The sequence below is a fragment of the Embiotoca jacksoni genome, unplaced genomic scaffold (assembly GCF_022577435.1).
Source record: "Embiotoca jacksoni isolate LCO1_2020_lvr unplaced genomic scaffold, fEmbJac1.0.p SCAF_67, whole genome shotgun sequence".
Taxonomy (NCBI): domain Eukaryota; kingdom Metazoa; phylum Chordata; class Actinopteri; family Embiotocidae; genus Embiotoca; species Embiotoca jacksoni.
This window is the reverse complement of record NW_027185422.1, coordinates 1,227,857-1,245,581: the sequence shown is the minus strand read 5'-3', so window position 1 is coordinate 1,245,581 and position 17,725 is coordinate 1,227,857. Positions and strand designations below refer to the sequence as shown.

At 40.1% G+C, this 17,725-nt stretch overlaps 1 pseudogene; it reads left to right on the top strand.

The window, feature by feature from the left end:
* Nucleotides 1–1,378: 1,378 nt before the first annotated feature.
* LOC138214078 (receptor-type tyrosine-protein phosphatase N2-like) overlaps nt 1,379–17,725 on the top strand; it is a 147,981-nt pseudogene continuing 131,634 nt past the window's right edge.

Genomic DNA, 17,725 nt, shown 5'->3' with positions numbered 1-17,725 from the left:
TTTAGTGTGTAGCAGAGATATCCACTAAAGTTATCAGCTACCAGGTAGCGCAAGCGCCGTAATACCACTTTGTACCACAAGGTGGAACAGTGAGCCACTTGTTGCCTGAAACCTGCCCTCAGTCGGACATTAGAAGAAGACATTTTCCCTCCATGTGATGACGAGGGAACCTTGAACACATTTAATGGCTAAAAACTGTAAAACAGAAACTGAACGAGAGTTTTTAACGTCCAGCGCTGGAGAGACGAAGGAAGGAAGGTTTGATGGTTTGATGGTTTGATGGTGAGTCAATTTTAATTTAAATCCCCCAAATAAAGTGGACTTGGTCATTTAAAGGAAATGTTTTAAAAATCTACAATCTCTAAAATTATGAAAAGAAGTGCACTTTAAAAGCAACTCAACCACAGTTTTAGGGGATTTTATAATCTTTTATTTTCCATGACTATTTTTTTTCTTACATTTTTTATTAAAATGACTATTATAGTTTCACTGAGGCCAATTAATGTCTTCTAAAAGGACTTCAAGAGACTTTATTCCGTATTTATTCAGAGTTCGTCACGTGTTTCCGACATTTCTCAGCAAAATAAGATAAAAAAAACCAACAACTTCCGTTTCTTTCACCTGCTCAGACCTGCTTTATTTCCGACAGCACCTGAAGGCAGCAGTGGTGCTGAATCAGAGAGGAGGGGAGGTCCGTGAATCCGTCAAGTCTGGAGGAAAAACACTAAAACCGGATATCAAGCGATTCAACCTTCAAAATAAAAGTTTTAAACGAGAGAGAGATGGTAGGACGAAGGGATATGTAAAAGAATAACAACATTGGACTGTAAAATAAACGATTATATGGTGTAATACTATTATGAAATGGACTAATACTAAGATATCTACTATGAAGGGAAACTGTGTTTTGTTGAGCGTGTCAGAAGTAAATAGTTTTTAAAAAGGCGTGGGGCATAATTAAATATATATATTTGATTTAAATATATATATTTAAAGTTGTAACTGCTTTATACTAGTATGCATCGTCAATAAGGGCTTTATTTTGAAAATCAGAACGCTGAAGGGACAATTTATAGAAAGTAAAACACAAAAACAACAATAAAACAACTTCTACTGTTTATATGTGGTCTTAAGGTTTAGATGTGACTCTTAAAATGTGTTTTTAATTGTACTTTGTGACGGTTTAGATGTGTAAACATATAAACATTACTTCCTGTTCTATAATGGTTTTAAATTTTCCCTTTTTCCATCTTGTTTTTTTTTTTACGTCACATAAAAAAAAAAAAAAAAAGGCAGAATATTGTGTTTTAGACTTTTACTTTGGAAAGTGCACACCGGAAGTAGCGTATGTAAGCGCACGTGTTTCGATGCTGCGAGAGCTCGAGCTTCCAGCAGCAGAAACGCCCTGCATCCTCCTCTCTCTCTCCTCTCCTCTCCTCCTCCGACATCCATCCTTCCATCCACCCACCGTCTCCTCCTCTGCTCCTCCAGCCGCGGAGGGACCGCTGTGCTCGGGAAGGAAGACGAACCAGCCCCCGCCGAAAGAAATGGCCTTTTAACAGCCGAGAGAAGAACAGACATGGATCCTTTCTCCTTCCTCCACCTCCTCCTCCTCCTCCTCCTCGCCGCGTCCCTGAGCCGCTTCCCGGCGGCTGCTGAGAGGAGATTCGGTGAGTAAATTAACGGATGATTATGATAATTATAATTTATTTGAATGACAGCGGAGCTCCGTCCCTCAGAGCCATTTTGCGGACGGTTTTCTGCACCGTGTCAAAGAGCAGCTGATTCACCGCAGCTTCACCTGAGGACACAAACACGGAGGTCCTGCAACTCGTTTCCGCAAAAAAAAAACAACAAAACAAAAAAAAAACAACCTCCGCTGCACATCTACGAGAGCTCAGAGCAAAACGAGAGGAAAATAACCGGAGAAAAATAACCGGAGCACCGCGAGACAGCAAACCGCAGCGGGAGGAAAATACGGTGCAACGATCCTTTATTAAATAGAGGAGGCCTGAATGTGACAGAAGTGTTTCCAACTACAGTTAAACTGCAAACAGAAGAATACGTTTTGTAAAGTCATTTTAAAAATAAAAACTTTTACAAAATACTATAAAATGACCAATAAATCTAAAATGATTAGTATATAAATTAATAAAAAAAACTATATGAAAAAAAAAAGTTCAGGACTGCAAATAAAAAAATAAAAATGTATTCGACATAAGTAATATTTACACAATATAATATGGAAATGAAATAGGAACAAGTTGCAACTAAAAATAAAGAAATAATTAATTAATTTAAAAAATATTCCCAAAATTCAGGAGTTTTATATTTTTATGGAATTGCTTTTAATAAAGCAGAGAAAATTAATAAAATAAACTGCACAACAACAATAAAATATGGAAATCGCTTCGTAGCCCACAAGAATATTAGTTGAAATACTAATGTCAAAGTAATTAATTCATTTTAAAAGTGTTACAATGAAAAGTAAAAGTAGGCAAGAAAGCCACAGCTAAATAAATACACAAAATATAGAGTAAAATGAAGTATTGAATAACATACTGAGAAAAATAAGTAAATATGAGTACTAAATATAAATTAAAAATAAAAAAATAAAAAATAAAAACAAGCAGCGCTGAGTCTGTGTACGCTCGCTTGTAAACAAGAGGAGCAGCCGTCAGCGATAACATCGCTGCAAAGCAATGAAAACCGAGATGACACACACACTCTCCGATTTCCAGCTCCTGACCGAGGTTATTGATCGGATATTAAAATGTGTGTGTGTGTGTGTGTGTGTGTGTGTGTGTGTGTGTGTGTGTGTGTGTGTGTGTGTGTCGACTGGTGACATTAATTTCTCTCGTGCACGGAGGCTATAAATAGACGAAATCTAATAGTTGAGATGTGGAGCCTGCGGGACGAGTGATGCGGAGATGTGATGAGGAGGAGGAGGAGGATGAGGAGGAGGAAGAAGAAGCTGGTGAGGGAGGTGTGTGTGTGTGTGTGTGTGTGTGTGTGTGTGTGTGTGTGTGTGTGTCTCCAGATTACATAACCAGCATGCAGAGAGTATGGCAGCCAACAGGACTCACTGGAGCACCGAGCTGAAGCCTCCGTTTGCATATTCGTGCTTTTCGTGTCGTTCAACAACAACAACAACAATAACAACAACAACAACAATAACAACAATGTACATTCTGAAAATGGGGAAGTTTTGATGAGGATTTGGATCCTGCTTACGTTCGCCTGGCATACCCAAAACCCCAAATTGAATGCGTGAACATATTTAGGTCTGGTCGTTTTTGTTTTGTTTTTGTGCTTCTAGCAGCTAAAAGTTGTTGTTTTTTTTGTCTGTTTTGTGTTTATTGTTGTTATTTCCCTTATTTCGTGCTCCTTCTTGAAAGAAGGAGAGGGGTCGGCGTTGACGTAGTCGTGATGTATAAATACTTTACCCTCAGTTTTGTAGATATCTCAGAAGTCTTTTCAAAATAAAATTCACTCAGCTGTAGTGACTCTTAATTCAGTTTAAAATATTCGGAGGCATCGCTGACCATGTAGACAATGTGAGGATGTTTGATCGTCTCCTTAATCGTTAGGAGGGAGGGAAGGAGGGAGGGGCCTGGAGAAGGTCCCAGAGGGTTCACCAGGTGTGACCGTCACCGCGGCAACGCTCATTAACATTTCATTGGTGGTGATTGGTCGGGTCGGGGCAGAGCTGCAGCGGTTGGTTTACTGTAACTGCGCCGTACTACGCCAGGACATAGACGGGTGTATGGGAGCGGTGATGTCACAGCGGCGGAGCGATCTGATTGGTTTAGAATTAGATTCCATTGGCAGTGATGAATCTTACATTTTTATTTTGTATTTTTTTCTGCTTTTAGGAAACCTTGATACCTGCGCTGGGATTTCTAGTATTTATTTTATTCACACCAACCAAAATGCTCCAGAGTGTCTGATATTGTCGGCTAGCAACGACTGCTTTGAGATCATTGACTGTTTATTAAAGTAGCTTCGTAAATTCGTAAAAATCTTTTGTAAATCAGTCAACTGAAAAGGAAGTCCAAGAAGTAATTTAATGCGTTGCGCTCAGTTTCACATGTAGCTTTCGAGTCTGAAGTGCCACAAAGTGCAGTACCACCGATGGCCACCGGCTCCTTAGACTTTTGTTTAACTTCTCTCATGAAATAAGATGTGAATAAAATGAGTTATCTCGGTGTTGTTAGCTAAAGTCACTCCTTCTTATTAGTTTTCTGGAGGTCCATCTGAAAATAATCCCTCATTCATTAGAAAAGAAGATTCAAGAAGACCTGTTTTTGGGGGGCGTGTCTGTTTGATTGACAGGCCTGTGGTGCAGTCAGGTTACAGCTATTGGTGGGCGGGACGTAGTATCGTCAGGTTTCCAATCAGATCGGTCAGATCCACCGCTGGCTCCTCCCCCAGCTCGTCCAAATATGGTCACTTCCTGCTCCAAACCGCTCCGAACTAGCAAAGATGGTGACGGACAGAATCTTGTTTAGGAACTTTTCATGCAAAAGAACTATATATATATATATATATATATATATATATATATATATATATATATTTTTTTTTTTTTTTTTTTTTTAATTTTATTTTATTTTTTTTTTTTTTTTTTTTATACCTACTTAAAGACCGACCTGGGTAATGTTGTCGTCCTCCTGCCAGGAGTTTGTGGTGACGTTATAGAGGTTCATCTCAGGTGAAAAGCTGAAAGTATTATCAGCGTCTCCTGAAGTCCAGCTGGTGCTTTCGACTTGGAACATATTGATCAAGGCTGTGTGATGAAAAGCCCGTCACTCTTAACGATGTCCTGCTTCTGTTTCTGCTTCATCGCTGCCTGCTGCAAGCTGCTGCCCCCCCCCCCCCCCCACCACCACCACCACCAGGTGAAGCTGCATCTGCTCGGAGAATTTATCTCAGTGAAATGTGTCTGTTTTGGCCCTGCAGGGTTCGGTTGTGCTTCATACTCGCGATGATGATGATGATGATGATGATGATGGTGGTGGTGGTGGTGAGGATGAGGATTCACTGGAGAGCTCCCAGCTCAGCTTCTTTTGATATTTATGGCCTTCAACAGTTAAGTCAGTAGACATGTTTACCATCACTGATCTATAATAAACAGCACGGACAGATGAATATCACTCGTTGGAGATATATTTGTTTATCGTTAGCAGTCGTATGTTGTTGCAATATCAGTCAACTTACGCATAATTATCAGTATATTTTCGCACATCCCTTAAATTCCCAAAATATTAAGTTTGCAGGAATCTGAAATAGTCTGACCTTCTGAATGCCGGGTATTTAATTCACTACAAAACATATTATAAAGTGCAATTTAGCTGCATATGAAATGAAAATCATTTATAAGCGACAGCTTCTTAAACGTCATTAGTCCTTCCATTAAATTGCACCTAAATAAATGTGTTATTTTTACCAGCTAACGGTGTGACTGAAAGCTTTTCTGTGCCATTTGGCATCATCACCAACATTACCTCCATTTACCCTCCAAATAAAGCGTCTTTTTTGAACGTTTTATGTCTTTATATTGATTGTTTATTTATGGAAAAAAAAAATTAAAATCCACACAATAAAAGCAGCCAGCAGCTTAGAGCTCGACAGTAAATTTAAACCTGCATTGAACCAGATGGATCAGCGCTTTGCTTTTTTGAACAGTCAGAGGAAGAGGAGGATAAAAAATACGATTGTTTTGTCGCCGTAGGAGACGGAGGAGGAGGATGACGAAGAGAGATTACCGCCAATTCAAGCAGGCGTCTTCGCGCACACCTCCCCTCGGGGATTTTTCCCGCTCCGCTGCAAAAAAAAAAAAGAAAAAGATTCTGCCTTTTGCTTCAAAAATCCTTCCTCTTGTTTGTTTTGTCGGAAATTGTCAGGTTGTAGAGATTGATCATTTTGTCTTTGGAGCTGCAGCCCAAACAAACAGGATTGTTGTCATCTTAGAAACAAAAGGAAAACAAAATGAAGGCCTTTAACACACCGGCAGCCAATTAGGAAGCCCCGTTTTTTTCATCAGCCATGTGGGGGTGGGTGGGTGCGGTGGGTGTGGGGGGGTGGCGGCATCGCTGGTGACATTAGAAAATCTTTGTTTCACACACTGTCATTTTTTAGGGGCCTATCCAGGATGCTATATGAAAGTTCAAACCAACTTTATGGGCTTATCTCTGCTCCTAATTTGATTAAATGCCTTTTTTCTAAGGTGGTGCTCAAAAGGCACTACATTTTTTTATTATTAAATGACAATGATCAATTAAGTAATTAAATGATAATTAATGTTAACATGGCTAGCCTCCTGACCACACTAGTGATTTAGCATCACTTCCGAGGCCAAATGACCAGCATGTCTTTAGTTAACTATTTTCATTTAATTTTACAGTATTGAATTTAGTAACCCAACTTATTCTTTAGTACACTTAAAGCTTTGTAAGAAAAGCTGCAGTAAAAGTCCTGGTGCTAGGTTCGATTTGACCCGTTTGAATCGGGGATAAAAAGCGAACGAGTGTTTACGTTCAGCCTTTAAGATGTGAAAATAAAGATTATCTGAGGATACATCTTATGAAACTCTCATAATAATTGCAGATAAAGTCAGAAACCCCAGACATGGCCAACCAAATGTAAAACTGTTTAGATCTTTTTTCATAATTTTTAAATATGTCACTTTCAAACCACTCGAGACGTAAATGTTTCTGTGGCCAATTAAATGGTTGGCTCACATTTTGTCGAGGTGAACGCTCTCAGTTTAATGTTTTGGCCGCTCTCCCTCAGGAGCAGCAGGTGTCTTGACACAAAGAAACAGATGGCATTGTGGGAAATGTAGTACCTTCCTGCCAGGAAGCATTAAAAGGCCCCATGGCCTGGACGCTGCTCTTTTTGCTCACAGGGTGAAGCTGATTGAAATCCCGTTCCTCCCCCGTCGCCGCCTTGTCCACAGTGAAATACCGCAAACCCATTTCACACCCTGCTGCCGAGGAGTGATGAAAGCGGAGAGGGCACAAAAAAAAACCTCAGGTGGCAGCTGAAGTCCAAAAGCATGCAAGCAGAATCATTTTTCTACATCATCCACCTCGAGCTGGTAGGAGGGAGCTCTTATGTGCAGGTGAAATGGGAAAAATAAATCATCATTCCCCCCCTTTAGTCATCTTTTATTTTCTCTTAAAGTCATCTTCGTAACATATCTCTTATAGGCGTTGTTTACTTTATAGTCAAATACATTTACAATAGCAGCAATAATGGACTCATATTCAATGTGTTTTAACAAAAATTGAATCAAACTATTCTTTATTTTTAAAACCAAAACATGATCTCAGGATAACTTATCAATAAAACAGGTATAACAAACCAAACTTTTTGACTTTTTTTCAAAACAATTTATTTTATACTAACATAATATTAACTTTAGGACTAGATCAGTTTAATGTACAGTAACATACAGAGATATGCAAAAGTGGAACTTACTTCGTTATGCAACCAAATAATGTCTTTAAAATTTTTAAAAGAGCACAAGAAAGTTCATTATTAATAAGCATTCTTTGGTGTCAGAGTTTCATAGGTTTCTATGTTAAGTGATGATATTTATCTAGTTGATCGTTGTAGATTCAGTCGGATATATTTTATTTATATTTATATTTCTTTTGTGTTTGTGTTAAATTGCGTCAGTTGTTTACTGTTTTATTCAGTTGTACGGCAGTGCATTTTGTATTTTCACCATGTAAATAATGAGGAAAAATTGCTGCTGCGACTGAAAGGCTAATGGGGAGGTAAACAAACAAACAAACAAACGATAAAGAAATCATGATTTCTAGCCCTATTGCAAGAACATCCAAAACGTTTTGTACACAAAAAGATGTTGTTTGATAATGAGGAAGTGATGAAGTACAGAAAAAACAGGAGCAGTAAAGTAGTCATAAAATAAAATGCAAATCTATTAAAAACAATAAACACCTGATTTCATTACAAAATCACGTCCTTTTGAGCATGCGATGCCGTCACAACAACTGCTGCAGTAAAATCAATCTGAAAATACAATTTCAAATAAATTCTTTTGTGTTCCTTTTCTAGCTTGTATATGTTGTCTTTTTTTGTATTTATTTTTTTTCATGCTATTTTGGAGGAACTGGTCCAAACGCTGCCGTAATATAAAAACAGCGTTTCTTGCGTTACACGTCTCGCTCTTTTTTCTTTTTAACGAGGCTTCGTCTTACTGGAATTTGCCGTGAAGACTTCGACTTTTTCTCCTCAGAGACGTAAACAAATACAGCCACGGGGTGATTCTCCCTTTTAATTACACCAAAAACACAAACATAATGAACATCCAGCAAACATGACACGACGCTCGTGGCAAATGACTTCACTCTGATACGTGTTCATTATAGACAAACGGCATCCTGGGTAAAAAAAAAAAGGAACGAGGTCGCTGTGACAAAATTAAGACGTAGCTTGACAGCGGGTGTTTTTTGGTAATTTATGCGATCCTTTTTTTTTTTTACGCTCCCGGTTGAATTTTGATTTATTTTGGCAAGTTCAACTTTTCTGTCCCAAAATAACAGCAAAGACTTTCGAGGGTGAAGAACGTTTTTTGCATCTAAAATGAATCACAATGATCAATTTAATCATCTTTTTTTGTTTGTTTCATACCACTTTTAACAGAGAAGTCTAATAATTTACCTCCAGCTGATGAAGAAACGTTTATTGTTTTTCAAAACCGGCTCCCATTCTGCTTTTGTGTTTGTCTTGATGTTGTTAACGTCAACAGATGCTGAACTGCAGTCAAGTCAAATGAGAAGATCATTTTTTTCCCTCTAAGAACTACTTTGAGAAAGCGAAAGAGTCCGAGAGCTTCCTTGTGTTTAGTAACATTTATTCACATAGCTGAGCTCCACCCAAACCAGCTCAATAAGCTGCTGTTAGGTGAACAATAACAAATTGATACTATTCAGGCACATTTTGGATCACAACGGCATAAATTCAGGGGAAGGGTGAATGTGACATTTTTGTTAGATTCATCCAGCTGTTGCAAAATGACCTTCTAGAATTAGAATTATATTATGAGTTTAACCTCTTACTAGTTTGCTTCGCGGATGAATTGGGATTTAGATATGTTCACTGTGAACACTTTGTGGATGTTATTCATCTTCAATAAATGTTTAAAAATGAACATTTTTCTTTAGGCGAAAATATTGAAAGGAAAGTCTGGAACTGGTTTTGAACTCAGAACCTCAATCTGGCGTTTTTCTAAGTGCACATTTTTTTTTATAAACACAACACAACTCGATGTGTTCGGACGGAAACTACAGTCTCGGCCCAACAAGCTGCAGGAGCAGGTTTCCACAACAGGAAAGTCCTCAGCTGGAGGAAGCAGGCTGCATTCAAACCGCTGATGCTGAGTTTTATCTTAAATTACTCCAAAACTGTTCCGGTCGAGCTGCTCGCTGCCCAAAAGCAGTTTTGTTTTTTTTTGTCTCAGGTGTGGACGTGTGCAGCTGCGAGGTTTGTGTCGAGCTGAACAACACGAACCGCAGACTGAAGACAGGAGCTCATGCAGTATGAATGTGGTGAGATGAGGATGAGGAGAGGTAATCGCTGCCACTCTTTGATCCCCGGCAGGCAGAAGGGGGAGGGGGGTGCCGCTCGTCGATGAGCAAGTGTTGCCATGGTTACAGCATCCCATTATTTAGCTAGTTTCAGCTGGTGCTCCGGCAACAAAGCTCGTTAAGCCTGGGTGTATTTTCCTAATGTGTGTGTGGTTGTACGTGTTTTTATATCCCAGAGTGAATACACGTCAAACCACGAAAAATGGTTCCGATCCAGAAGTGTCTTCAGCTGCAATACCAGCGAGTGCCACTAGAGGTCGGCTCCAAAAAGCCTCCGGCTCCATAGACTCCCATTCAACTTCTCTCATCAAATCCAAAGTGAATAAAATGTGTCCATCAGTTATCTCGGTGTTGTTAGCTAAAGTCACTCCTTCTTATTAGTTTTCTGGAGGTCCATCTGAAAATAATCCCTCATTCATTAGAAAAGAAGATTCAAGAAGACCTGTTTTTGGGGGCGTGTCTGTTTGATTGACAGGCCTGTGGTGCAGTCAGGTTACAGCTATCGGTGGGCGGGGGCGTAGCATCGTCAGGTTTCCAATCAGATCGGTCAGATCCACCACTGGCTCCTCCCCCAGCTCGTCCAAATATGGTCACTTCCTGCTCCAAACCGCTCTGAACTGACAAAGATGGTGACGGACAGAAAACACAGTATTAGTACTGTGGAATGCAGTGAGAATACATATGTGGCAGTAGTAGTGGTAGAAATGATCGTAGTACACAGTAATTGTTGTGGTTTTAGTTGATGACAGCAACTGAAACAGCTGCTTTTAGAATCTCTTCCTATTTTTCTGAATTCAGTTTTTTTTTAATGCAATTCTCCTGCAGAAAAACACTGATTTAAAAACGTTGAACGTGATGCTGTGATCGGGCCACGGTGCCGAGCGCCGAGCCAAGCTGCTGCCTGAACTAACCGCAACCAACTAAATCCTGTTTGTGACAGGAAAGAACATTGTGCTGCTGCAGCTACTCTCCAGATCTACAGCAGGTTCAGAAATATATATACAAGCAACAGATTTTTTAGAAGTGTCTTTGTTTGGGACGGGGTGCTGAGACGGAGACGTCCGGTGTAATAAATGCCGCCAGATCTCCTGAAAAGCTCTGAAGGAGCCGATTCGATGCATCATGCTGTTCCTCCGTCGGCCGGGTGTTAAACCAGGATAACTGCAAGCATTTACTGCCCTCGGCTGACAAATGTAGCGAAGCAAAAAAAAAAACTGACATAAAACACAGGAGGTGTGACATCTTAATAAACCACTCGGCCCCAACATCTTAAAATAGATAAATATTCCTTTAATGGCAGAATTAAAGGGCTGGTTCCAAGCGATATCTGTTCATGCAGTTAGATTTGATTTGAGATATGTGGCAGGATGATGTTACGTTCCTTTTATTTCGTAAATAGGAGGTCGGGCTAGAACGACGGCGCGCCCGAGTCGACCGCGTTTCAAGTCGTCGATAAAAAAAAAAACCCACGTAATTTCACTCTTTTTAAAACCAGTTTTTCTGTAAATTGAAGCTGCAGAACGCTCTCCCCCTCTAAAGTGCATGAGAACAGCAAAAAAGGTCACGGGGGGGGGGGGGGCTTGTGAGGTTGTTCTGAGTTTCTGATTTGGAAATCCAACTTCCAGTTGAAATTCCTGATTAGGAACTCAGGAAATTCTAATTTCCAAGTTCAAATGGAACAAAATTGTGCGTATGATGTTAGTTTCTTGCCGCTAACCAGTTTGTTGTCGTTGTGTTTCCGTGCCGACAGGTTGCCTGTTCGAGAACGAGCTGTGTTCGCCGTACGAGGTCTGCGTCAACGGTAAGCTGTCCAACACACGTTTTAAAAATGTCATAAAAAAACCAAAAACAAACTCTACATACATTAAAACTGCAGATGTTGCAACTTCTGGATAAAAACACACGTCCAGGATGTTGAACTACAGTTTGATAGCTTGACGTCGAGGTTTTGTCCATTGATAGTTTAACTTTCGGCTTTTCTTCCATCCCCGTGTCTGTGAAGCAGCAGATCAGAGAAACAAGAGAAATTAGACTTTCAGTGGCAGAAAGATGCACGACTGAAATGAAACGAGCGCGCTGGAAGTAAGTCGATGAATAATAGTTAATGGACGTAACTGCAGTTCGGGACGGGGAGCTTTACTCTTCCCCTCGCTGCCTCCTGCTGAGAATCAACCTAAATATAAAAAAAAAGAAAAAAAAAAAAGCCCTAAAACGATTTTACATCTGAGTCTTTGAAACACTTTTTTTTATTTTTTTTTTATCTTTGCCTTCACCGGGTCTGGTGGACGTTAACCGAGTTACTCCGCAGAGATTTCTGTTCCAGCCTTTTGTTTTCTGTAACCGCCGGTCGTCCTGGATTCATTGGTTTTACTGGGAAGCTCTGGGCTCACTTATCAACATCTCTGCAGGGTTTAAAGGCACCGAGGGAGCCGGCAGAGATAACAGAGCGCTCAGCTGTCGTCTCCTGCGTGATGTCATTAAGCGTGACGACGGTCCGTCCGGAGATCAGGCGGCCGGACGCGGCCGGACGCGGCCGGACGTTACCCCGACCTGCCGTTTGGTTTATTTCAGGCAACGGTGCGTTTGTTCTAAATTCATCAGCTCAAGTCGTTTCCTGTCTGCGCCGTGTCCTTTTCTGAAATGTGCCCCGTAATCTTATTCTGACATATTCCGGGGATGAGACGAAGCGTGCCGCGGTACGTTTTATTTTTAGCCCCGAGCTCAGACGGGCTCTCCGTCCATGTTGTGACTGCTTCGGGTGACCTCGTTTCACTTTGGTGGGGAAAAAAAAGAAGAGGTGTGACCTGACTGAGGAGTCCTATAAGGAGTCCTTTGTTCTTCACTTCTGTTATTTTTGTCTTTGGGCTTCTTCTTCTTTTTCCTTTTTTTTTTTTCTTTTTTTCAAAAACTGTTCAAATGGGGGCAACTGCAACTCCTCAAAGTCAAAACACACTTTTTTTTTTTTTTATTAGGCTGCCGTTAATACAGCCGGGGATTGTTCAAAATTTTTAAACCGGCATAAATCATCTTTGATATTGACATTCGTTCCTGAACAATACTTTCTTTTTTTGTTTTTATTAAATCTATTTGAAGAAAAAAAGAACATGACACGTTATGGTGCAGATCTTTAGTTTTCATGCAGTTTAGAGGGGGAGAGTGTAACCCTGTTTTTTTTTTTCTGTAGCTACAATTTACAGATGTCCCCTAAACGCCTCATGTGTGTGTTTAGATTAGATTAATTTAAAAAGTACGAGTTGCCAAATAAATATGAGGTTCTGATGTAAGATTTACGGTGGTTGCACCTCCAGCCATTGTTCCCCCCCGCCGTGTGTCCGACATGCTTTAATAGCCGCTGTCAGGCTGCCCACCCCCCCCCCACCCCTGCCATTGTCTGCGAAGTAGACAATGGCGGTCCGTTGTGCCGGTTGATTGGCAGCTCGGCGCTCTATCGGGCCACACAGCCGGCTCGGATCGCTCTGAGCTGGCTGTTTCGTCCTGGCAGCGAAAAGCCACGGTGAGTGAGCTCGGTATTGTTCGGCCCGAGGACGTCCTCTCTCTCTTTTCTTTCTACATATTTTTCCAACAACAAAAGGGAGAGTGTGACAGCCGAAGGTAACATCTCAATACCCGCGAGGACAACAGCTCGTTACTGCGACAGCTCGTTACTGCGACGCGATGAAACTTCAAATTAAGACATATTTGATTCTTTTTTTTTCCCCTCCAAAATAAAAACCAAACAAACCGCCATTGCAGGATTTGAGAGTCCAGAATTCATTGACGAGTGATGACACCCCCCCCCCCCCTCCACCCCCCGACCTCCTTCGACCCCTGTGGACTTTTTGCTATTTTAAAAGCGCACGACCTCGACATTACCCGGTACGAAAGGGAAAAGAGGCAAAGCTCGCCGCTCGAATCGGCGACTTTGACATTTTCATTGTTGACTCGCCGTCTCGGCAGACAGAGGCCTACAAGGCTCGGCGTTAGTACGCTGCACAAAGTGAGCCGCTCGTGTGGTAGTGAGTGTTTTTTTTTTTTTCAGGGAACGAGAAAATTCGACTTGTGTTCATCTTCGGTTTTCGTTTGTCTTCAAGAACTCGTTGATAATTGAAAGCAGGTCACTTCACGAGTCCAGATTACTGTAAATACATTTAAATTCAGTCAGGAATTCGACACACTGGCTGCTCAGAGGGACATTTTTTGCAGCGTAAAAGCCTCCGCTGGCTCTCATTTTTAGCCGCAGCATGAAGCCGAGTCTGGACACGGAGATAAGGGCGTCAATAACGCTCAAAAGGTCCTGCAGCTTTACACGTTTTTAGGGATGTAGCTGATGATGTTTTTAAGACGAGTCATGTACAGATTTTTCTCTCGATTACGGGATTCATAATTTTTTTTTCCCCAAATTGATGTCCTCTGATCTCTTTTTCTTTTTTTTCCCCCAAAACCCAAAATATATTCACTTTATTATCATGTTGGACAAAGATGAAGCTTTCTGATAAAAGAAAAACACCAAAGCAGATTTTTGGCTAAAATCAAAATGATTTTCAATTCTGTACTTGTGTAATAATTTTCTGTTGAACGATCAGTCTTGTTCTAGTTTCCTAAGTGCATAAAATATTTAGGTTTATGGTATATCAAAGCACACAATCTTACCTTTACGTTTTACTTCTTCATATTGGCCATAATATTGCGTACGTTACTGTCACTTGTTCGACACACTTCATTGTTTCCTTTCCTTCTTTCTTTTTTATATTCCCGGTTTTGCGCTGACTTTACATTTAAGGACATTTAGTCTTGTTTCTGTTCAAATCATTAACTGTATAAAAGTGTTCGTGGCTTTGGGGTCTGAAAAATGAGGCCGATGCAAGAAGTGTCTTCAGCTGCAATACCAGCGAGTGCCACCAGAGGTCGGCTCCAAAAAGCCTCCGGCTCCATAGACTCCCATTCAACTTCTCTCATCAAATCCAAAGTGAATAAAATGTGTCCATCAGTTATCTCGGTGTTGTTAGCTAAAGTCACTCCTTATTAGTTTTCTGGAGGTCCATCTGAAAATAATCCCTCATTCATTAGAAAAGAAGATTCAAGAAGACCTGTTTTTGGGGGCGTGTCTTATACTGTAATTGTTTTATGGTTCTCCCAAACGGTCCTTGCTTTACATTACACAATCATTGTGTTACCGGATTTTATAGCTTAACAGTTTATAGCTGTGTTGGTTTGTTTTTGTGTGAAGCACTTTGTAACGTAACTTTTTTGTAACTTTTATTATAATAATTTTTACTTTGTGCTGGTTCAAGAAAGTTAATGTTGACTATATTTAAATTTTTCAGTATGAAAAACAACAGTGTTAAAAAAGCAAACAAGCACTGTAAACAAACAAAAGGCCGCCAGTCAGAGACGCTGTTGATGTATCGGGTGATAAAACGTTCCAGTCGGGACAAATTTTCCATCATCCGCTCGCCGATGGCGCCGCCGCCGCCCCTCCAGGTGTTGATTGGCTCCCCCCGGCATCACCGTCGCAACTGTAATGGAGCTCGTCCAGAAAACGCTTGCTCAGCATGGAAATGCCGATTTTCCAGCAGAGAATATGGCTGGCCTCCAGTCATGCTTTAATTGGCATTAATTAACTGAGCTAGAAGAGCGCTGATTTGTGGCGATAAGTACTGTTGTTCCTGTGATACTCAGAGCGAATAAAACGCTACAACCCGTCTAAGTTTTAAGTGAAGGCAGAAGTCGTGGGGGGTGGGGGGAGATTGGATGAGGGAATCTGAATATGAGGAGATTTAACCATTTAACTTTATGCCTAATTAAAGAAAACTAACGCAGTATCTTTGATCTATAGATCCCTGAATTAGAAAATGAAGATATTTTGTGCTTTAAAAGTTTGGACAGTTTAACAAAATTCATGAACGTATGTGTGCTGTTCTTTCATATTAATGGCAGTCTGTGAGAATATTTCAATTTTAATATCTCACTGTTAATTGTGATATTAGAATAATTTTCAAACAGACAAAATAAATATTTTTAAAAAAGCAGGTGATCAGAAATAATTGTAAAAACATGATTTGCTTTGTACAAATGTTTATTCTAAATGTAGATAAGTAAGTAAACACAAATAATATTTACTACACACAAATATATATTGACCTTAACCTGTTTTTGCTTTATTTAAAAAAAAAATTCAGTGTAAAAGAGTAAAATATTACTATTCCAGAAAAAAAAGAAGTGAGGCGTTCAGGGAACATCTGTGAATTGTAGCAACAGAAAACAACCCGGGTTACACTCTCCCCCCCTAAACTGCATGAAAACTAAAGATTTGTACCATAATTTGTCTTTTTTCCTTTTTATAAAATCTGTTCAGGAACCGGTATCGGTTGAACACTTTTCTCTGCTTCTCAGATGCTCTGGTGATTATCCGGTTTTATTTATTAGCTGAGTTTACTGACGGGTCAGAAGAGCAGCAACAGGTCGAGCTCAAAGAAAACTCCTTCAGATGCTCCGGCGTTCTCTGAGATTGTAAATTTTAAGCTCATTTCTGTTTGAATATTTCTGTTTCTTTAATTTTAATCCATAGCCTTCATTTGTTCTTTCCTGTACAAACCAAACATGGGTGACACCGACACCAGTGTGACAAAGAGAGGTCGCTCTGTTTCACCTCCCCTCTCTCTCCTGGCCTGCTCCTCCTCGATTAGCTGCAAGGGACAAAAAAATAAAACACTCGATGGGAATTGCCATGGCAACAGGCGCGAGAGGAGCAAGGCTCAACTGGCCCATTACCCATTTACGCCTCCTGAACACGTTGCAACAGTCGACATGTCACAGCAGCCCGGCGGTAAAAAAAGATCTCCGTGAAGTCTAAATTTATCGATCGATCGGCATGTTGTGTTTTTTTTTTTTTTTTTTAAGTGACAGAAACTCTTCATCAGTCCGCAGATCAAAGTGAAAAGTCGCCCGTTTCTTCGATCTCTTGCTTCACTAACGGGATATTTGCTGCACGCCTGTCTGATTGGACTAATTGTCCGGCGTGGGTGGTGCTATTGATCAAAAGCTGTGGTTGTAACTTCACTCCCATCGTTCCGTAATGGAGCCAAAACGAAGGAGACACTCGGCGACTGGAGGAAGAACAGATGAGTATATTTAAAAGCAGAGACGTTCCCATATTGCTGACGCGTCTCATAAACTGCATGTGCAGGGAGGCGATGGGTTATTGATCACAGCGGCCAGATGTGAAGAGTTTCTCTTATTCTGAAGTCCTTTTTCTGTTTTCTGGCAAAAAACTAACTTTTAAGTTGTTGCTTGTTTTGTTTTATGTCTGCTGAGATTATTATTTTAGTCCTATTTCTCTACAGTTTTCAGATGTATTTGTGCAGAAAGTGTTCCATAATAACTATTTAAGTTATATTTTTTTTTAAATATAAAACAACCATGTCATTTTTCTTCAAAATTGACTAAAGATGAGTTTGACAGTTAAAAATGTGACATATCGAGACTAAAATTAAACCTTGCGCTGGCAAAAATTAATTAAAAATGCATGTAGACTCAAAAAGTTTGTTGTTTATGGTGTGGGTGTCGTTTGAAATGTTCCGGTACCAGCGCCAAACCCGAGTTGAATGTCACGTTCAAAAATCCTTTTCATTTCATCAAAGCCCTCAAATCTAAAATTAAAAAGGGTTTTCGAAGCATCGAAAACGTGGCAAAATTATAGTTTTCACAAGAAATTGTGTGATTGAAGAAACAAAAAGGAGAATCTGAGCCGGTAATGTTCTTCAACACTTTGAGCTACAGACCCAAAACAGCACGGAGGTTCATTTTGCAGCCCGAGTTTTGGATCAGGAGCAATATTACTGATTTGTATACTGAGTTTCTGTTGTCCTTTACGGTCCACTAATTTAAGATTAAATTGATCTCCATGCAGAAGATAAAGCATCAGATTTGGGTAACATTTCCCTCTTATGGTGCAAACTTTTATATTTTCTTTTGTCCTACTAATGATTAGAAATTTCAAAAAATAACATTGCTATCCTTCTGTTATTATTTCTGCCAAGACCAAAAAAAATAATCGTGAGAAATCCGAGAATGTTGATTACCTTTCCTTAATTTTCTATTGAAGA